The 20858-nt window shown below is 33.7% G+C and overlaps 1 pseudogene; it reads left to right on the forward strand.

Moving 5' to 3' along the window:
- Window positions 1-17668: 17668 nt before the first annotated feature.
- On the forward strand, window positions 17669-20354 carry LOC111551945 (annotated as a pseudogene).
- Window positions 20355-20858: the final 504 nt, after the last annotated feature.

The raw sequence follows: 20858 nt of genomic DNA on the forward strand, positions 1-20858 counted from the left end.
ATACCGTGTGCCTAGAAAAGCCTCAGACACTCAATGCCAGCTCATGAAAGCAGCCAGGTGTGGGTATATACCCTGCAAAGCCACAGGAGAAGAGCTGCCCAAGGCCGTGGGAACCCACCTCTTGCAACATATGACCTAGATAAAATAACCTGTATGTGAGACATGGAGTCAAAGGAGATCATTTTGGAGCTTTAAGATTTGACTGTCTTGCTGGATTTCAGACTTGCATGGGGCCTGTAACCTCTTCATTTTCACCAGTTTCTCCCATTTGGAAAGGGTGTATTCACCCAATACTTGTACTCACATTGTATCTAGGTAGTAACTAAATTACTTTTGATTTTACAGGCTCATAGGTGGAAAGGACTTGTCTTGTCTCAGATGAAACTTTGGACTTGGACTTTTGAGTTAATGCTGGAATGAATTAAGACTTTGAGGGACTGTCAGGAAGTCATGATTGGTTTTCAAATGTGAGGACATCATATTTGGTAGGGGCCAGGGGTGGAATGATATGGTTTGGCTGTGTACCCACCCAAATCTCACCTTGAATTATAATAATCTCCACATGTCAAGGGTGGGGTCAGGTGGAGATAATTGAATTACAGGGCTGGTTTCCTCCATACTGTTCTCTTGGTTGTGAATAAGTCTTATGAGATCTGGTGATATTAAAATGGGAGTTCCCCTACGCAAGCTCTCTTGCCTGCTGCCATGTAATAGATGACTTTGCTCCTCATTCATCTTCCACAATGATTGTGATACCTCCCCAGCCATGTGGAACTGTGAGTCAATTAAACCTCTCTCCTTTATAAATTATCCAGTCTTGCATATATCTTTATTAGCAGCGTGGGAACAGACTAATACAAAAAGTCTGTATATCCTGCTGTTGTTGATCATAGTGTTCTGTAAATGTTCGTTGGATCCCACTTATTCATTCTTCTATATTCTTGCTGATTTTCTGACTAGAAGTTCTATCTATTACTGAGAAAGGAATGTTAAAATCTCCAACTACTATTTTTGATTTGCTTATATTTCCTTTCAGTTAGGTAAATTTTTACTTTGTATAATTTACAACTAATTTCATACACATTTAGAATGGTTATTTCATCTTGGTGAATTGGTCATTTTAGCATTATGTAAAATTCTTAATGCCTTGTAACATTTTTGGTTTGTTTTGATGTCTAGTTTGCCTGATATTAATATACACATGTTAGTGTTTTATTTTAAATCAGTACATTTTAGATGAGTTACTTGTAGACAGAATACCACTAGATTTTTGTTTTTATCCAACTTACTATTCCTGTATTTTAATTGGCGTGTTTAGATTTTTTTCATTCAATATAGTTATAGGCATTCTTAGATTAGGTCTACAATTTTATCATTTATTTTCTGTTTGTTCCCTCTGTTTTCCCTTTCCTGCCTCTTTTGGATTACTTCAATAATTTGTAGTATTTCATTTTAATTACTCTATTCTGTATGTAATTTCTGTTGTTATTCTAGGGATTACAATATACATACTTAATATAATGCAGTCTACTTTGAATCAGTATTTTAACACTTCAACTAAAATGTAGAAAACCTAACCCCGCAAAGACCCCTTAGTTACTTCTGCATTTATTGTAATAGTACTAAGAGGTGGGGACTGTAACTTGTAATTAGGTTACAAGGGTTCTACCATCATGAATTAATTAATGCAGTTATCATGGTAATGGGTTAGTTATCATGGGAGTAGCTTTGTTATAAATGCAAGTTCTCTCTCACAACCACTTTTTTCCCTCCCTTCTTTTTGCCATGGGATAATCCTTACCAGATTCTGGCAGCATTGGACTTTCCATCATTCATAATCATGAGCTGAATAAAGTTATTTTCTTTATGAATTGCTCAGTCTGTGGCATCTGTTATAGCAGCAGAAAATGGACAAAGACACAATCTGAACAGAGAAAATGATCTGAAAAAAGATGAAGAAAGCCTTTGGCAGCTCTGGCAATTAAAAAAAAAAAACAAAAACATTCAACATTCATGTTACAGGATGTCAGAAGAAATGAATAGAGCTGAGATTACAGAGTATTTGAATAAACAATAACTGAAAACTCCCTAAAGTGATGAAAGATACAAACCTATAGATTCAAGAAGTTCAGAAAATTAGGAACAAGATAAACCCCTCAAATTCAACCTAAGATGCATATTAATTAAACTTCTGAAAACTAAAAGCATAGAAAATAATCTTGAAACTACTCTGAGAAAAACAAAACACTACCTATAGAAGAACTTCAACTTTAAAAACTGTGTATTTGTTGTCTGAAACTGTGGAGACCAGAAAGCAGTGATACAATATATTTTAAATGCTAAAAAAAAATGTGGAAATTGTGCATCCTGTATACAGAAAAATGATTCTCTTGAATAAAGCTTAAATAAAGACATTATTAGCTGAAGAAAAAATAAATACATTTGACACTAACAGATTTACCCATAAAGAGGAGCTAAGTAAGGCTCTTAAAACAAAAGAAAACAATAATAAGAAAATCTGGAACATTAAGAAAGAAAATAACAATAGAAAAAGAAGAAATATGGATAGAAAATATAGAGTATTCTTTTCCTCAGAAGCTTTATAAAACATTTTCATCATTAAAGCTAAAATTATAATATTATATGAAAAATAAGACAATGATATTTAAAAGTTGGGAAAATAAAGAGACAAAAATGGAAATAATGTGGTCATGGTCCATTTGAAGTTGTAAAATGTTAATACAAGTAGACTGTGAAAGTCATATTTGTATATTTTAATATGCCACTCAATCAGTACAAGAACTATACAAAAAGAGTGAAAAAGACTGTAATTTAATGATGCCACAATCCTAAATATAAGCTCAAGTAATGTACAGAAGGACAACAAAGAAATGAGAGCAAAATAAAGCAGAAAGATAATTATAAAATGGTAGATCTAAGTTCTAACATATCAATAATTACTTTAAATGGAAGTGGTCTATACATACCAGCCAAAAGAGAGATTGGCAGAGTGAATTAAATAAATTATAATTCAACTATATGTAGATTACAAGAATCTCACTTTTAGGGACACGGGTAGGTTGTAAGTAAAGGAGTGGAAAAAGATATACCTTACAAATATTAGCTAAAAATTAGAGTGACTGTATTAAATACAATAATGTAGACTTTGGAGCAAAGAAAATTACTTAAGAGAGATAAGGATATCATGTAATAATAAAATAGTCAGTATAATGGAATCCAACAAGAAGTTAAGCAGAACTACAACAAGAAAATATCTACAAAGATGTAAATTAAACAATAAATTTCTATATAATTCATGGTCAAAGATGAGATTTCAAAGCAATTTTGAAAAATATAGGTAACTAAATGAAATGAAAATGCAACTTATAAAAATGTGTGGGGTTCTGTTAAACAGAAGTGGAAGGAAAATTTATGGCACGTAATGCTTACATTTAAACCAAAGAAAAATCTGAAGTCAAAAATATAAGTTCCTCTGTCAATAAATAAGAAAAAGAGAAAAATAAACTTAAAACAACTATAAGGAAGGGAATAATAAAGATAAATGCAGAAGTCCATAGCAATGATAATAGAAAAATAATAGAATAAATAAGACAAAAAGCTTATTCTTAGAAGTAAGTAATCAAACGGATGAAATTCCAACAATATTGACAAAAGAAAAAGAAAAAAGACACAAATTCTCAAAATTAGGTATAAAACAAGCAATGCAACTACAGACCCTTCTGTTATTACAAGAATAATCCGGAAATACTAAAAACAACTCTACACTCATAAATTTAACTATTTAAACAGAATGGGTCAACTCCTCAAAATCTGAAAACTGCATAAAAACCCTTGATAAAATAGATATAGTAGCCTCATAACCATTATTTAATTTGATTTGTAATTTAAAATTCCCCAAAAAGAAATACCTTGGCTCAGTTAATTTCACTGAAGAATTCTACTAAATATTTAAAAGAATAATGAACACCAATTTTACAAATTGTCTTTAAGAAGATACAAGAGGTGGAAATGCCTTCCAACTCATTTTATGAAGTCAGTGATATACTTTGATTCCAAAATTAGATAAAGATGTTACAAAAATTGAAAATTACAGACCAATATTCCTCATTAATTTAGACCTAAAAAAGTAACAAAATAATAACACACTGAATACAAAAATGTATACAAATAATTACATGACTTGACTACATGGGTTATATTCTTGTTATTCAAGCCTGGTTTAAATATTTTAAACATCAGTCAATGTAGTTCACCTTATTAACAGACTAATGAAGAAAAGCATAATGATTATATCAATTGTTGTAGGAAAAGCTTTTTATGAACCTATTTCCATTCTACCCTAATTCATTTTCATAAAAATCCCTCAGAAAACAAGGAGTAGAGGAAAATTGCCTAGGCTTGAATAAAGAGCATCTAAAGGATCTGATAGCCAACACCATACCTAAGAGTAAGTGACTGAATATTTTCCCCCAGTACTGGCAAAAAACAAAATGCCTCTGCTTTTATACCATTTATAAAACATAGTGTTGAAAATTATAGTCACTGCAATAAGAAAAGAAAATAATAAATACAAGACATGAAGATTGGAAAGTGAAACAAAATAAGAGAAATAAAACTGACCAATGGCATAATTATCTACATAAAAAATCCTAAGGAATCTATAACAAACTCCTGGAACCAATAAGTACGTGGAGGAAGGTGACAGGACACAACATAAATGCATAAAAGCCAATCACATTTCTGTATACTAACAATGAGAATATGAAAACTAAAATTTAAAACAATGATATTTAAAATTTCTCCAAATAAAATAAAATAGTTATATATTTAATTAAACACTTACAGTATCTGTATGCTGAAAATTAAAAATGCTGATGAAAGTATTTAGATGCAAAGATGACCTAAATACTTGGGGAAATATACCATGCTCATTGAACTGGAAAACTCAATATAGTAAAGGTATCAACTCTCTTCACATTTATATATGTTTAATGCACTTCCTATCAAATCTCCAGTAAGTGATTCTATAGAGATTGCCAAGCTCATTCTGAAATTTTCATACAAAGGCCTAGGCTCTAGAAAAGCTAAAACAGTCCCAAGAAGGAAGATTAAAGTGAGACATCAATCTACCTGATATTCACGATTGCCATATAGCTACGGTAATCAAGACAGATCAATGAAACAGAACAGAGCACTTGCAAATAGACCCACACATGCTCAGTTGATTCTGAAAAAGATGCAAAAGCAATTTAATGGGGAATAACCTTTTCTATAGCTACTGGATAAATTGGATATCTATGGATACCTATCTCACAGACAAACCAACCAACCAACCAACACACAGGCTAGGTGTGGTAGCTCATGCCTATTAACCCAGCACTTTGGGAGGCCAAGAAGGGAGGATCACTTATGGGAAATGTAGTTCAGAATAGATGCCATACAATTAAGTTTAAAATTTTTAAGGTATAATACTTTTTTAAAGAATTGAGAGAAAAAATTTTGCAATATGGTACTACTAAAAAAATTCTTAGATTTGACACCAAAATACAATTCATTAAAAATAATTGGTAAATTAAATCTCATGAAAAGTAAAATTTTGCTCTACAAATTAAATTGTTTGCCCTGCAAAAGCCATGTGAAGAAAATGTAAAGACTACAGAGTGGGAAGACTATTTGCAAACGACGTAAGAAAAGGACTATTATCTGAAACATGTAAAGGACACTTAAAACTATAGCAGGGTGTGGTGGCTCATTCCTGTAATCTCATCACTTTGGGAGGCCAAGGTGGACGGACGGATCACGAGGTCTGGAGATTGAGACCATCCTGGCTAACACGGTGAAACCCCATCATTACTGAACAACAACAACAAAATTAACCAGGTATGGTAGCACATGCCTGTAGTCCCAGCTACTAGGGAGGCTGAGGCAGGAGAATCGCTTGAACCCGGGAGGTGGAGGTTGCAGTGAGTCGAGATTGCACCAGTGCACTCCAGCCTGGGTGACAGAGTGAGACTCCATGTCAAAAACAAAACAAAATGAAAAATATCTATTTAGATACTTTTTGAACTATTATTATCTATTTAGATATTTTATGAACAAAAAACATGGACGTTACACCAAAGAGAATACACAGATGATGAATAAGTGTTTGGAAATATATTCAATGTCACTAGCCAATAGAGAAATTCCAATTAAACCCACAATGAAATATTACTACACACATATCAGAATGGCCAATCGAATGAAAAAAAAAATGGTAACACCTAATATTGGTGATGTTGTAGATAAACTGGAGCACTCATAGATTGCTCATTTGACCGCAAACCAGTACAGATTCAATGGAAAACAGTTTGACAGTTTCTTATAAAAATATGCAACTACCATATGACCCAGAAATTGCACTCTCGAGAATTTATTCCAGAGAAATGGAAACATATGTTCACATAAAAACCTGTGCACAAATGTTCATAGGAGCTCTATTCAATATAGACCAAAATGGGCTCTTTACAGGTTTTGTCTATACTGAATGAAGATGGAGTCCAGGTGTCCTTCAATAGATGAATGTTTGAAATATTGTAGTAACTATATTCCATGTACCACTCATCAATGGAAAGGAGGAAAGTGTTATTCATTCTACCATTTGGATTAATCTCTAGGATGTTATACTGAGGAAAAACATCTTAAAAGAATAATATCATATGATTTTATGTATGTGACATTTAAAAAATGTTATTTTAGAATTTTAGAAGTAGACAAATTATTAGTGGTTGCTTGGGGTGAAGGACTGGTTAGAGGATCTGAGGAAACTGTTTTGGTTACAAAAGAGCAACATGAAGGATATATGTAGTGATACAACAGTTCTGTGCTGGCAGATACATAAACCTATGAAAGTCTAACACTGTATATAGCTAAATACACACAGAAGAGACAAACACAGGTAAAACTGGAAAATTTGGTGAATTGGTGGGTGTTATCAATATCTTGGTTATCATATACTACAGTTTTGAAACATGTTATAGTTTGGGGTAACTGGAAATGATGTACATAGATTCTATTATATCTTAAAACTATGTGAATCTAATGATCTCTAAAAAATTTCGATTAAAATATTGTTTCTGAGTATGTGTATGCAGGGGTGGGTTTGTGTCTATGTATGTGTGTTCACATATATTGAAGGAGGATGTCCCAATCCAAGTTCATTATCTCTCCTCAAATTGCTTGCCCTTCTGGTACAGTATCTCAGTATATTTTAGTGGTTACATCATGGCATGACTTGGAGCCAACAAATCTGGCATTGAGTGCTGATTCTGCTATTTACTAGTTTTTACGTTGATAAGGTGTCTTTAGTCTTCAGTTTTCAATTTCCCCATCAGAAAAATGCTGGGTGTGTTTTTTAATAGAAAAGAATCACCTTTGTAAATTATTTAGCTGAGTTCTTTGCATATATTATTTATCTGTTTATCTGCATCTACAATTAATGATATTGCTTTTTCAAGATACCTTTCTTCCAGAATTCATCATGTTCTGAAATTTTTTCTTTACCTTTTATTAGTCTTCTAGTACTTAATCCATTGTGATTATTGTAGTTAAATGCATTAATTTTATTATATTTCGACTGTTGAAATAATCTCTTAAATGTCTTCCACGTTTTGTTACCTGGCGCTGGATCACAAAAGTAATTTTTCTAAACTTGAGTTGGATAATGACAATGTAATGTATTGAGTTATTTTATTTCAGTATGAAGTGGACGTGTAGAATAGAATAAAGGACAAAGGCAGAGGAAGGAAAGTCAGACTACCTGAGTACTCTCTGACCTTGGCAACTCCCATTAACTTTCTGAGCTTCAGTTTCATAATCTGAAAAATGAGTTTAATCATAATAACTATCTCATAGGCTCACTGTGATCATGAAAAGAGACAGTTCCTCTGAAGTCCTTGGAGGAGTGCCTAGAACCTAGTAATCAATAAGAAAATGAATAACAAACGTTCACCATTGGAAAGGAAAATAAAAGTAGTGGAATACTGCAGAGAATGATAGTTTGACATTTTTCACTACTGTTTAGGAAAAGAGACTGAGGAATCAAAGTAAGTGAACCATTGTTGGATGTAATAATCTTATTCCATGTTATGCTGTTTCCTGGAAAGAAATAGTAATCCTCCAACAAGATTCTTTTGATTACACAGAATTTAGACCCAATGGTAATTTGTGCTAATATTATTTGCAACAGTGTATCACTTTGTTCATTTTGATAGATTAGAGTATTAACCTGTCTGGTAACATTAATTGTTCTTCAGAGTCTCTTTCTGACCCACTGTCCTTTGATTGTACATGAAAGGTTTTGACAACTTAAATATTATTTAAATTTTCTATAAAACATTATTTCTCTGTTATGGTCATTTTACTCCCTCTGCCCATCCAGGGCATATTTGGCAACATTTGGAGATATTTTTGTCTGTATATCTCAGGGAATGTAATGAGCACATACATACATGACTTATTTCCTGACTCACACAGAGATTTGGCTATTGATTGCTTTACAAATATCAGGATTCATAATAATTATTTTGAATTTAAGAATATAGCATGCTACTGTGTAGCTTTATGTGTACCTAAGGATATTGCAAATTTTAATAAATGGAGGAACCCTAAATTGTATTTCTTAAAAAATAAGAATAACTTGTTTTTAACTTGTATATGTTAAAATGTAAATTTATATACAATTCTCTTTCCAACGAAAAGCTAAAGACCACAAGAGAGCAGGGATAATGATGTAAGATTTAATATGTTTTAATTAATAAATAAATTAAATTATGAAATATTAGTTGATTTGGGTCATGATGTATAGTGAGGATAACACTTTGGTGGTATAGATAATAATAATGATTTTCTCAAAATTAAAAATACACAAATAAGGCTCAAATAGAAAGAGCCATTGCAGAATCGGGTATTTGGAATTTCACTTTGAACCAATGAGATTATCAGCTACATTTTTTTCCATGTGTTTTTATTTGTGCATTTGGTAAAAATAAATTACAAATATATGAATGCTTGAAGCCTCTGAGAATATTTTAAATCTCTCAGGAAAAGTGTATGCTGAGTTTGGGTGTGATAGACAGACCTTCAGGCAAATCTCATTGGTTCCCCTCTCCTGGTGTCTATGCCTCTGTGTAATCCTTCCCCCTTGAGTGGGTGTGAGACTTAAAACTTTTAAAATTTATTTCTAACCAATAGAAATGAACACGTGTGTGTGTGTGTGTGTGTATTATATACATGACAATATGTAATATATATATACATGGCAAAAATGATAAGATGATAGAAGGTCAGTTCTGTGATTACTTTACCTTATGTAAGGGTAAGGCATGATGTATCATGGCAAAATGAAATCGAGATTCACCTTTCTGCTTGATGAAGTCAGCAATCAGTTTGGTGGAGGCTATGTGGCAAGGAACTACTGTTGGTTTTTAGGAACTGTGGGTGGTCTCTAGGACAGGAAAACCCCTTCAAGTTGATAGCCAGCAAAAATGCTGGGATTCTCAGTCGTGAAGCCATAAGGAAATGAATTCTGCTAAAAGAAAGAGCTTGGAAGTGGATTCTTCCCCACTCAAGATTCCAAATGAAAAACAGTCTACCTAACACCTCCACAGTAGCCTTATGAGACCCTGAGTAAAAGTACTCCGCTAAGCCATGTTCCTGACCACAGAAACTGCAAGATAATAAAATGTGTGTTGTTTTAAGCTGCTAAGCCTGTGGTCGTTTGTTTTGCAGCAAAAGAAAATTAATACAGTGGGCTTTGGTTTTGCAGATCTATCTATCCTCTACTTATTGTGGAATTTTAGGTATATACTGCAAGGCATGAGCTTTTAAAATATATGTGAGGAGTTTTTCAAGTATAATGGTCTACTGCATCAGCCAGGCTTTCATCACAGTGAAATCAACAGAAAGCCTCAACATTTAAACAAAAGTGGGTTAATATGAATCTCACTTAAAAACAAGTGAAAATCAGTGTTTGGAACTCTGACTTGTACCTAATCCATTCTTTTTTTTTTTTTTTTTTTTTTTTTTTTTGTTACTTCTTTGCTTGGCTTTCTGTTTTTAATGAAAAAATGTAGTTCAGAAATTTTGAAAGACATTTTGTTATGCATTGGTGTAAATTGGAGAAAAAATATTTTAGATGATTCAATAGTGAATGAGTCATCAATAGATGGTTTCAGTTAAAGCTTTTCTCAAAACACATACTTACCGGGGAGTAAAATAACTAGTGCAGATGTCTGGTTTAAACAAATTTTTCTTTTTGTTTGTTTTTTAAAATATAACTCAGGTAAATATAAATGTTTTAATTTGGAATGGAATATGTCATTAAACATTGTTTTATCTCTGTCACATGTTATAGCCACACCACAGAAAAGTAGGTGATTATATTCAAGGTATTAAATATTCGGATCAGGTCAAGAAGTGGGAATGTGTAAAATCATGTTTACATGTTGAAGGACCCTAATATTTTCATACAAATCATGACCTAATAAAAATCTTGGCTATGACTCTGAATGTTTTGTTCAAAAGAGAGAACAGAAAGAGATGAGGTTACACACATTTTTGGCCAAATGATATGGTTTGGCTCTGTGTCCCCACCCAAATTTCATTTTGAATTGTAATCCCTTTGTCTCAAGGGAGGATCCTGGTGGGAGGTGATTGAATTATGCGAGTGGTTTACCCCATTCTGCTCTAATAGTGAGTGAGTCTCAGGAGATCTGATGGTTTTAAAAGTGGCAGTTTTTCTTGTGCATGCTCTCTCTCTCACCTGCCAACATGTAAGAAGTGCCTTATGCCTTGATTGTAAGTTTCCTGAGGCCTCCCCAGCCATGTGGAACTGTGAGTCAGTTAAATCTCTTTCCTTTGTAAATCACTGGGTCTCAGGAAGTTATTTACAGCAGTGTGAAATGGACAAATATACAAACTAATCAGCAAAATATATATTTTATGTTTCTAATTGTGTATTGCTAAATAGTTTAGAATGCCTAATGTGAAGAAGGCAATGATATTCTAATAAAACTAGTAGAAGGAGGTATCAGATATTTCTCAAGTTGATTTTATAATTCTGATATAATATTTAGGGTTCTCCAGAGAAACAGAACTGATAGAATATACATATTCTTTTGTATTATTTCAAGGAATGCATGCATTATTTTAAAAATGCATTATTTTAAAGACTAGGCTCATATGATCATGGGGCTGACAAGTTGAAAATCTATCAGGCAGGCCAGTAGTCTGGAAATGCAGGCAGAATTTCTGTGTTATAGTTTAGAGGCAGAAATCCTTGTTCTCTGGGAAACCTCAGCTTTTGCTCTTATGATCTTCAACTGATTGGACAAGGCCCACCTGCATTATCTAGGGTACTCTTCTTTACTTAAAGTGAATTGATTATAAATGTTAACTACATCTACAAAATACCTTCATAGCAACACTTAGATTATTTGATTAAATAACTGTACTATAGTATTGCTAAGATGACAGAGAAACTAATAATCACATCTAGTTTCATGGTTTGCTTTCTTTTAAACATATATACATATATGTACACAAATTACATAATATACATGTAATATATATTTCTACATATTCATTCATTAGTTGATTAATATAATATCCATTAATTACTACTAATATGTATTCATCAATATTATTTTAATTGATATATTATTTTTATATGTTCATTAATTCAACTTCATTTATTAAACATTTTCTATACTGTGTTCTGAGACCCAAACAACAAACAGGGTATTATTCTTATATATTGGAGAAGTTCAAATTTCATTGAGATGAAATATAAGTCAAGATTTTATGAATATTATTATAGCATTCCTAGTTTTCTCTTTGAAAAAGAAGGCCTAAATTGGAGATCACTTATTAAAAATTATCTGGTAACTATATGTGCAAGGCACTAGACTATGTGCCCAGTATAATTTAACGGTTAGAAAAAATTAAGTGTCATTCCCCAGAGAGTTTAAAATATACTGGGAATCGATTCAGCTCTTATTTTGGCCACTAAGTGATATAGGACATATTACTGTAATTTGATATTCAGTTTTCTTATCTGTGCAATGAGAATTGAACTAAATAGCATTTCAGCATTTTTTTTTTTTTTTTTTTTTTTTTTTTTTTTTTGGGGACGGAGTCTGGCTCTGTCGCCCAGGCTGGAGTGCGGTGGCCGGATCTCAGCTCACTGCAAGCTCCGCCTCCCAGGTTTATGCCATTCTCCTGCCTCCGCCTCCCAAGTAGCTGGGACTACAGGCGCCCGCCTCGTCGCCCGGCTAGTTTTTTGTATTCTTTTTAGTAGAGACGGGGTTTCACCGTATTAGCCAGGGTGGTCTCGATCTCCTGACCTTGTGATTCGCCCATCTCGGCCTCCCAAAGTGCTAGGATTACAGGCTTGAGCCACCGCGCCCAGCTATGTTTTTTTTTTTTTTTTTTTTTTTTTTATGATTCTAAAACATTATCATTTTCACAACTGTTTGTATAGAAAGTTATTCTTTAGTGGGTAAAATAGATGCATGATTTGTATTAATTTGGTTTCAAGTAGAAAATTAGCAATTGATACCATGTGTTTAAGTAGTGAGCTCTAGATATATTTTCTCTTATTTAGGTTAACATCTAAATTGCTTTCATAAAACAATACAAATTAATCTCAAAGACTGATAGAGAAATTACCAATAAGTAGGAAATACAGAGGCCAATAGCAGAATATGTTCTTTAAGTTTGCATAAGCATTAGACGAACAAAACTGTTTTGAGATAGTTTGTTATTAATTATACGTAGGAAAAACTGTCATGTGAGACTTGAGGATTTGAAAAGCTCTATGTGTTGAAGATTGTTCTTTGAAAGTCATGTTATGTTTGTCTCCAAATGAAATCTTGTTTTCAAAATTTGGCCATCTGAAAATAAAGAAGACTCTTCATCGTAAAGTAGATATTATAAGGATGTAAGGTGTTTAAAATATTTGAATGAGGTGATGTACTCAAATTCTTTGTATTAATTTTCATTTTAAAAATTACACAGGTCAATAAAATGATCATGATGCAATTGGTAGCATGCGTAGTTGATGATTCATGAATTTGAAGAAAAATGATACACTATTTTGTATATCCTTTCTTGGTGAAGAAACACCAAACCTTCCATTCTCGCACTGAACTGCTTTTAATTTTCAAGGCACATTGAAGTTTCATTCTTCGTATTTGCTTTCTATTTTCATAGTGATGGGAATGGAATGTGATCTCCATCACTCAGTCATTATCCTGCCCTTTGTGGCCATCGCCTTTGACTCAGGCCTGAATTCACCACAACTTATTTTTACAATGATCCTGACATGCAACCAGTCCACTTGGCAGAATTTTCACTCTTGCTTAGCTGACTTCAAAATGAAGATTCTTATTGTTTCTCTTCAAAGCATTTCTAGTTTCAGCAAGAAAGCTTTTAAAATAAAACTGCTGTCATGCAAATGACTGAAGACAAAATGCATTTTTTTCCAATTCCCTGATTCTGTCTCAACTATTAAGTTCCGAGGAGCTCTCCACTTTTCAATCTTATTTATAAAGATATTATCAAATCTAGCAGTATTTTCTCAAGAAATTGCTGGGCAGTGAATACTTTTTTTTTTTTTTTTTTTATAATGGTGAATGGATTCACTGTTTTCATATACTGTGTTGTAGAAAATATATCCAATGTACATACAGCAAATGTTTGTCTTGTTTGGTATTAAATTACTGAATTGTTTATGACTATCAGTGAGGCAAAGGGAACATTGCAAGGTTTGGGACTGGGGTTGTTTTCTTTCTGACTTTTGATGTTCTCCTTTTAAGGTTTCATTTTGCTGCTTACTCTATGTATTATTTCATTTCAGTTTTTTTCTTCCTTGGTGGACTTTTTATAGCCTACGAGGAGCTGATGGGCTTCGAATTTTCAAGGTATAATTTACTAGTTTTCTCCCAATCACAATGTTCTGTGACTATTTATTTATTTTCACAGAACTAGTTTTATAAACAGGGTGGTTGCAAAAATAAATGGTAACTAAAGTACGTAAATTCATCTTGCATGTAATTTTGGTTTACAGCTTATCCTAGTGGTTCCCAAACTTTAGTGTGCAACAGAACCACCTGGAGAGCTGTTTAAAACCAACCAGACAGCTGAATCCTACCCCAGAATTCAGTACTTCTGAGGGGTGGGGTCTGAAATTTTGAATTTTGAATGACTACCCTGCCAGTGCCACTGCTGCTTGGCAAAAGACCAGAGTTTGGAAATTACCTCTGCAGAACATGAAAGAATACTAGACGCTTGTCATGTTGTTCAAATAAAATAGCACACTGTCATCTGCCGAAGACGGCACAAATGCCATTGTTTTTAAGAAATAGCTGTGACTTTCTCTTCTTAAAACAGTATACCTTCATTAAGCTTAGCTCTTGCATTCTGTGAATAAAACTCAAATTGTAGGAATGGCCATATTTCTGACAAGTCATGAGGCTACCAAGGTCAATTTCATTTGCTGTATCACTTAAAATACAATTCTACTTACAATTGCCTGGCATGGATGATTGCACTTTTTTAAATGTACATAATACATTTGACACTGAGAAATAAGAAGCTATGAAAATAAAGTTGATAGCCAGTAAAGAAGTTTTTCCTTAAACGGTTGCAATCTGCCAAGAGCTGATAAGGAAAGAATCCTGTGGGGACAATGACAAAAAACTTAAAGCCATCAAATCCATGTCAGCACTAGACAAGAAAACAAATAGAATTCCAGACAATTCAGAACAAATACTACAAATCAGAGACCATACTCTAACCTCCTTTCAATCTTACACTTTTGAAAGACAACTTAGAAGTACAAAGGACAGTGAGCCACTCCCTGCTAGTAGTTAACATTTTTGACTTTCTTCTGTTGAGCTGGAATTAAATTTGTCTTCAGTAAAAACTTTTCTCAGTTTCTCTGTGGTGCATATCATAATGTCTCTAATGTAAAATGCTCAAGAAAAAAAACTGAGGCTGAGCAAGGGTAAGTTAATTATTTAAAATTGTGTGCTAATTATGATGAATTAGAGTAATGAAGTTATGCTTAGCAGATTTCTGTTGTACCTTTACATTCTCTGTTCTAAATGGTTTTGAAGCTATAAAGTATCATTGGAGAGGAATATTACCATATGAAGTTAAAATTGTTAATCATAGCTTCATAGATCCATACCCATGAATTAGATAGTTAATTATTCCTCATTTTTCACATGGTATTATAAAAACGGTATGTCTCAGATTTGTAATTTTTAAAAAAATGTTGACATTAAAATGAGTTATGTGTCAAATTTTGATGCTACTTCTTACACAAAGTACTTAAAATGAATGGGAGCAGAAAATGGATTAACTGAAGTTGTTGTGACTTATGAAATCTTATAGTTTACAACATTTTAAAGTTGTTCAACTAAGTTAGATGAGTATAAAACTAATAATACCACTATCGCTCTATCATTGAAAGGTTGTCATATGCAAGGTAGTACTTCCAAGGACTGTAAACCACACAACTTCTTTAAAATGTTTTACAGATGATATCCTTGGGAGTTTGTGGAATTTTCGGTTTAGGAAAGTCAGATAACCTGAAAATCTCATTCAGATGCTAAATGCTGAAGCTAGAATTTGAACTCATCCTATTCTTTTAATTATACTGCCTTATTACAAGTTTATATTAATGAATTCAAGGTTATTTATATGTATGAACAACCTCCACTTGTTGATTAAAAAATATATTAATAGAAATGATTTCCCAAAGTGGAATTTTATAAAAGACTGCATAGAAAGTAAATGCTGTGGAAACCAGGTAGGGGTGGGTATAGCCATAGCTCTTTATAATACAAATATATTGGTATATTATAGAAACATCCTGCTTAGTTGAAATGCAAAAGCGATCAAGAAAATAGTGCATCATTTTGTGGATTTATACAAGACTAGGAAATCCAGGGTGAGATAACTCAGTGAATGGGGAGTATAGTGAATGGCTGTGAAATAAGAGGAAATAAAGATTCCCTAGCATAGAGCAAAAGATATTGACTTTTATGATGTTTTTCTTGTTCTCATGTATTTTTTTCTTCTTGTTCCAAATTGTGAAATAATATGTGCATTTGTTTTCTGCTAAATCGTTGCTTTACTGAATTACTACTTAACTTATCAATGATAAAAGGAGTTATTTCAAAGACTTGGCCGAGGCAGCTGAAGGTATGAGAATAAACCAACTTCTTGCAAAAAAACAAAAACAGAACAAAGCAAAACAAGACAAAACAAAAAACCTAGAGTGGTGATTGCTGGTAAAGTTTGGCTTTGTATCCCCATCCAAATCTCATGTTGAATTGTGATCCCCATTGATGTGGAGGGACCTGGTAGTAGATGATTGGATCATGGGGGCAGATTTCTCCCTTGCTGTACTCATGATAGTGAGTTCCCTTGAGATCTGGTTGTTTAAAAGTGTGTAGCACCTCCCCTTGGAGCTTTTCCCCTTCTCTGTCCACTTAAGATGTGCCTGCTACCCCTTTGCCTTCCGCCATGATTGTAAGTTTCCTGAGTCTTCCCCAGTCACGCTTCCTGTACAGCCTATGGAACTGAGTGGATTAAACCTCTTTTCTTTATAAATTACCCAGTTTTACTTATTTCTTTATAGCAGTGCGTGAATGGACTAAGGCAGTTAGTGAGGGAAAGCTTCTCTCTTGGCATTGCTATGGTGTTTGGGCTCAGTTTTACTCATTGTCTTGTAGAAGCTCTGAACTAAATCATCAGCCTCTAGCAAGTATAGTTTGAATTAAAGATAGAAAGTATAAAGCATGTCTATTTTTCTTTTAATTAATTTCAGTTGCCTGTGAAAAGAAAAAAGATAAGAAACATGTAGATAAAGATAATTTATTCAGAAAAGTAGTCAAGAAAATAGATGGCTTCAATGCAGAATATTTGAGTCATTTTAGAAACAGCATCAAACTGATAGAAGTTTGAATAAAATGACAGTGATGTTAATAAAGTAGCAAATGTACTATATTTCAATAATATAAGTGGTAAATCATTTTAAATAAGTTAATTATAAAGGTACATTTTTACAAAAATGATAGGACCAGAGAGATATTAATTTAAAATTATGTGAAAAAAGAGACATTGAATAGGGCTATAACTTTATCATTTTGTTATCACATAGTATTGATTCATCAGTAAGGAAGAATTTTATTTATGATATTGTATAAAATACTTGAGTTTAAGAAATATCTCGTTACATTATTTTGTAATCACCCAACTAGGGTATTTTATCAAGATTATAAGCATCCTAATGATCAGATAATCCCTTAAAAGATCTTTAGGTAGCCAAATGAAAATATTCAGGTACAAATTGTTTTCTTTCAAGCAAACAGTATTATTAATTAACACCCTAGTTAATTGAATCCGCAGAACTGATTACAACATTACTTCCTTCCATGAGTGTACATTTAACACCAGTAATTTTCCTTCAAAAAAGTAATATTAGATTAACAAACATTGACATTGGTCTAAAGGGGGCTTTTATACATCTAACAAATAATTGTCAGCAGCAATTAAGCTGTTTCACAGTTGAAGCTTATGAAGGAAGCAGGGAAAAATGAACAGACTATTTCGTAATACGAAATTTACCTACTGCATTCATGAATCATTGAACAAATACATCTTTGTAAGAAATATAGAGCAGGCAAGAATGAATTAAAATATAGGTGCCAAATATGAAGTAAGATCTAGGTGTTCATTCATCAATTCTGACAATGTATTTATAGAATGACTAATATGGCCTTTTTTGTAGAATTTACATTAATTCAGTTTTCTTGGAGAAAATATTTAGAAGTTTAGGTGCAGTTGACTGAAGACATAGAAATAACTGAGAGCACAGTTGAGATTAGAGAAAATGAACGTGGTACTCTTCAAAACAAAATGATGTAATCTAGAAGCATTCAGCAGCCTGTTGGTAGCAAGAAAGAATGCATGCAATTTACTGCATTAGTCTGAGGTGTAGCAGAGCGGTAGATGTACATTGAAGTGTTGTGTGAGCTTCAGTTGCACAAAAACTTAACGTAGAACTGCAAGAGAAAAAGTCTATTGACTACGTGAAATTTTAACATCAAAAGGGTAGGTGGAAAAATTAAAATCAGCAAACAAAACTTGAATCAGAAAGATAGGAAGAAAATTAGATCAGAAGAACATTAACACAAACAATTTGCAAAAGAGACGTTAAAGAGGAAGACTGTCATTTTCATTTTCAATGCTCCAGAAAGCTTAAGGAAGACTGGGTACAAATGGTAAGGATGTCAGGAAAAATCTCTCAGATGTTGTTATTTCTGTGTTTGAACCAAAGCAAGGACAAGATCACCAGTGTACTTGATTCATAAATAGAAATTGGTGCTGCTTTATCAACACTGCTGGTGAGAAAATCTCATGTTTTTATTGTGGTGAAATTCACACAGCATAAAATCAGTCATTGTAAAGTGTACAATTAAGTGGCATTTTGTACATTCGCAATGTTGTACAACCCGAAGCCTCATTTTTAATAAGCGTAGTTTGTCTTGAAGCATAAAATGAAAAAGCCTGAAGAAATCATATAGGGAAAGTATTGACTTGTAGCATAGACCCAAAAGAAATGAAAGAGAATATTTGGAGTACGTATGAGAATGAGTCCACTCTTTGCTGACTAATGGATTAAATTATGGTCTAAGATATCTAACAAGAAACGAGAACGTCTCCATCTGGTAGCAAAGAATCGACTTTGAAGGAAATCCCACAGTGCTACTTGAGCTAATCAAGGATTGTGGCAAAGCTGCAGTTTTCTTGATAGCTTTATGTCCCCTTACAGTTGTGCATACTTTATTTTCCAGCAAGTACCATCTTATTTGGTGTTATTAAAATTTTACAGCATGCTAGGTCTTCTTTTTCTTCTTCTTCTTTTTTTTTTTTTTTTTTTTTTTTAACAGAGCAATTATGTCTTGCAGAACAGGCTACTTTAAATCATCATTTAAATATAAAATATTTTAAAAATAGAGTTATAAAATGATTTTCCTATACCTGCAATTAGTGAAAGTATTTCTGGGCATTATAAGCTCAGGAAAGAATTTTAGTGTTAGGAGGATATTGAATGAAATGGAAGAACTGTCACGTACAAATGATGAGATTAGATAGATTTGGTTTTGTGGTGTCATGATAAATATTGGCTTTCATACTAGGTTCCTGGCTCACAACTTCCATAGCCCTTGTTACAGTCTTTTGTTATAATGTTGGGCGTGTTAGGCCTTAGGGGCAGGACTCTGACCCTCTCTTTCCCTCTTTTCTCCTACCTTTCTCTCACCTGCCCCAGGCAAGACTTTACTCTTCCCTGGCCTTTTTGATCGTGGGTCTTAAGAATTTTCCCAGAGAGGGTCCTGCCCTATATTCTAGGGGGGAAGAAATACTGCTGTCCTGAAGCTTCCATAAAATCCCAAGAGGATTGGGTTAAGTTGGCCTCCAGATAGGTGAACACATGGAGATTCCTGGAGGGTAGCATACCCGGGGAAGGCATGGAAGCTCCACACCATTTTCGACATGCCTGCCCTATGCAACTCTCCATTGATACCCTTTGCAAAACCAGCAAATGTAAGTCATTGTTTCCCTCAGTTCTGTGAGCTGTTCTAGCAAATTAATTGAACCAAAACAGGGAGTCATGGGAACCCCAATGCCTGATGCCTGTTGGTCAGAATTTCAGAGGCGTAGATTTGTGACTGGTGAGCGAGGGGCATTTTTGGGGACTGAGCCCCACCCTGTGGGATATGATGCTATCTCCAGATAGACAGTGTTGGAATTGAATAGGAGGACACTCATCTGGTGTCCACTGCTTGGTGTGTGGGGAAACTCCCCTCTACACTTTGTCACAGAAGTCTTCTGTGTTGATTGTTGTGACATGAGAGCAGAGGAAGCCCATGGTTTGAGAAAGTTTTCCCCACACAGGTTGTCTTAGGGGAGAAAACAAAAGCTAGCTGATAAATGTAGGAACAGAAAAGAAGATGGTGGTGACAGTAGCCTAGCGTGCCAGGGAGCTGTTGCTTTTCCCTAATTGCTTTCATCCAGGCTCTGTCAGTGGTCAGCATCCGTGGAAATCAATGAGAACTTGCACATCAGTAAAAAACATGGAGAAAACCCAGGGAAATAGTAAGTGGAAAAGAAAAGAGAATAGCTTGACTACCTCTCAGTGAAAGCAGAGGAACTCTGAGCTCATACAACAAAAGCAGAAGGCAGCTAATGAGAAGTCTATGCAAACAAAAGAAAAATGATGACTGGCTATTTGGAAAACCTGGGTGCTACTGCCAACTGGGTGTGTCATAAGCTCTAAGGTCAAGATTCTATAGACTGAACAGTCACTACGTATGTTATGACGTATGCTTTAGAAACTATTTTAAATTGTACCTTTCAGCTTGACGTAGTGTGATGTTTCAGAAGCATTTTTCAAAGAGTAAAACACTAACCATGCAGAAAAAAAATGTTGAAATATGAAGATTGAGAATAAGAGTGGAGGCACAGATGTGGGGAGTCCAGCTGCTGGTTGTTTTTAATAGGAGAACTTGGTTAAGCATTTACACTGCTTTCTTTTATTTAAAACCATGATGACCTGATTCAGATAGTTTCCCTTCTGCTATGAACATGAGATCATAGATGAAACAAAACCTTCAAAGTAAGCTCTAACTAAACACCAAATAATAAAGGAAAGATTCAAAAAAGTACAAAATATAATAAAGGTCAACATGGTGAGAGCCGATGGCACTGCAGCCCACAGTAAA

This window comes from Piliocolobus tephrosceles, chromosome 3 (assembly GCF_002776525.5).
Source record: "Piliocolobus tephrosceles isolate RC106 chromosome 3, ASM277652v3, whole genome shotgun sequence".
NCBI classification, from domain to species: Eukaryota; Metazoa; Chordata; class Mammalia; order Primates; family Cercopithecidae; genus Piliocolobus; species Piliocolobus tephrosceles.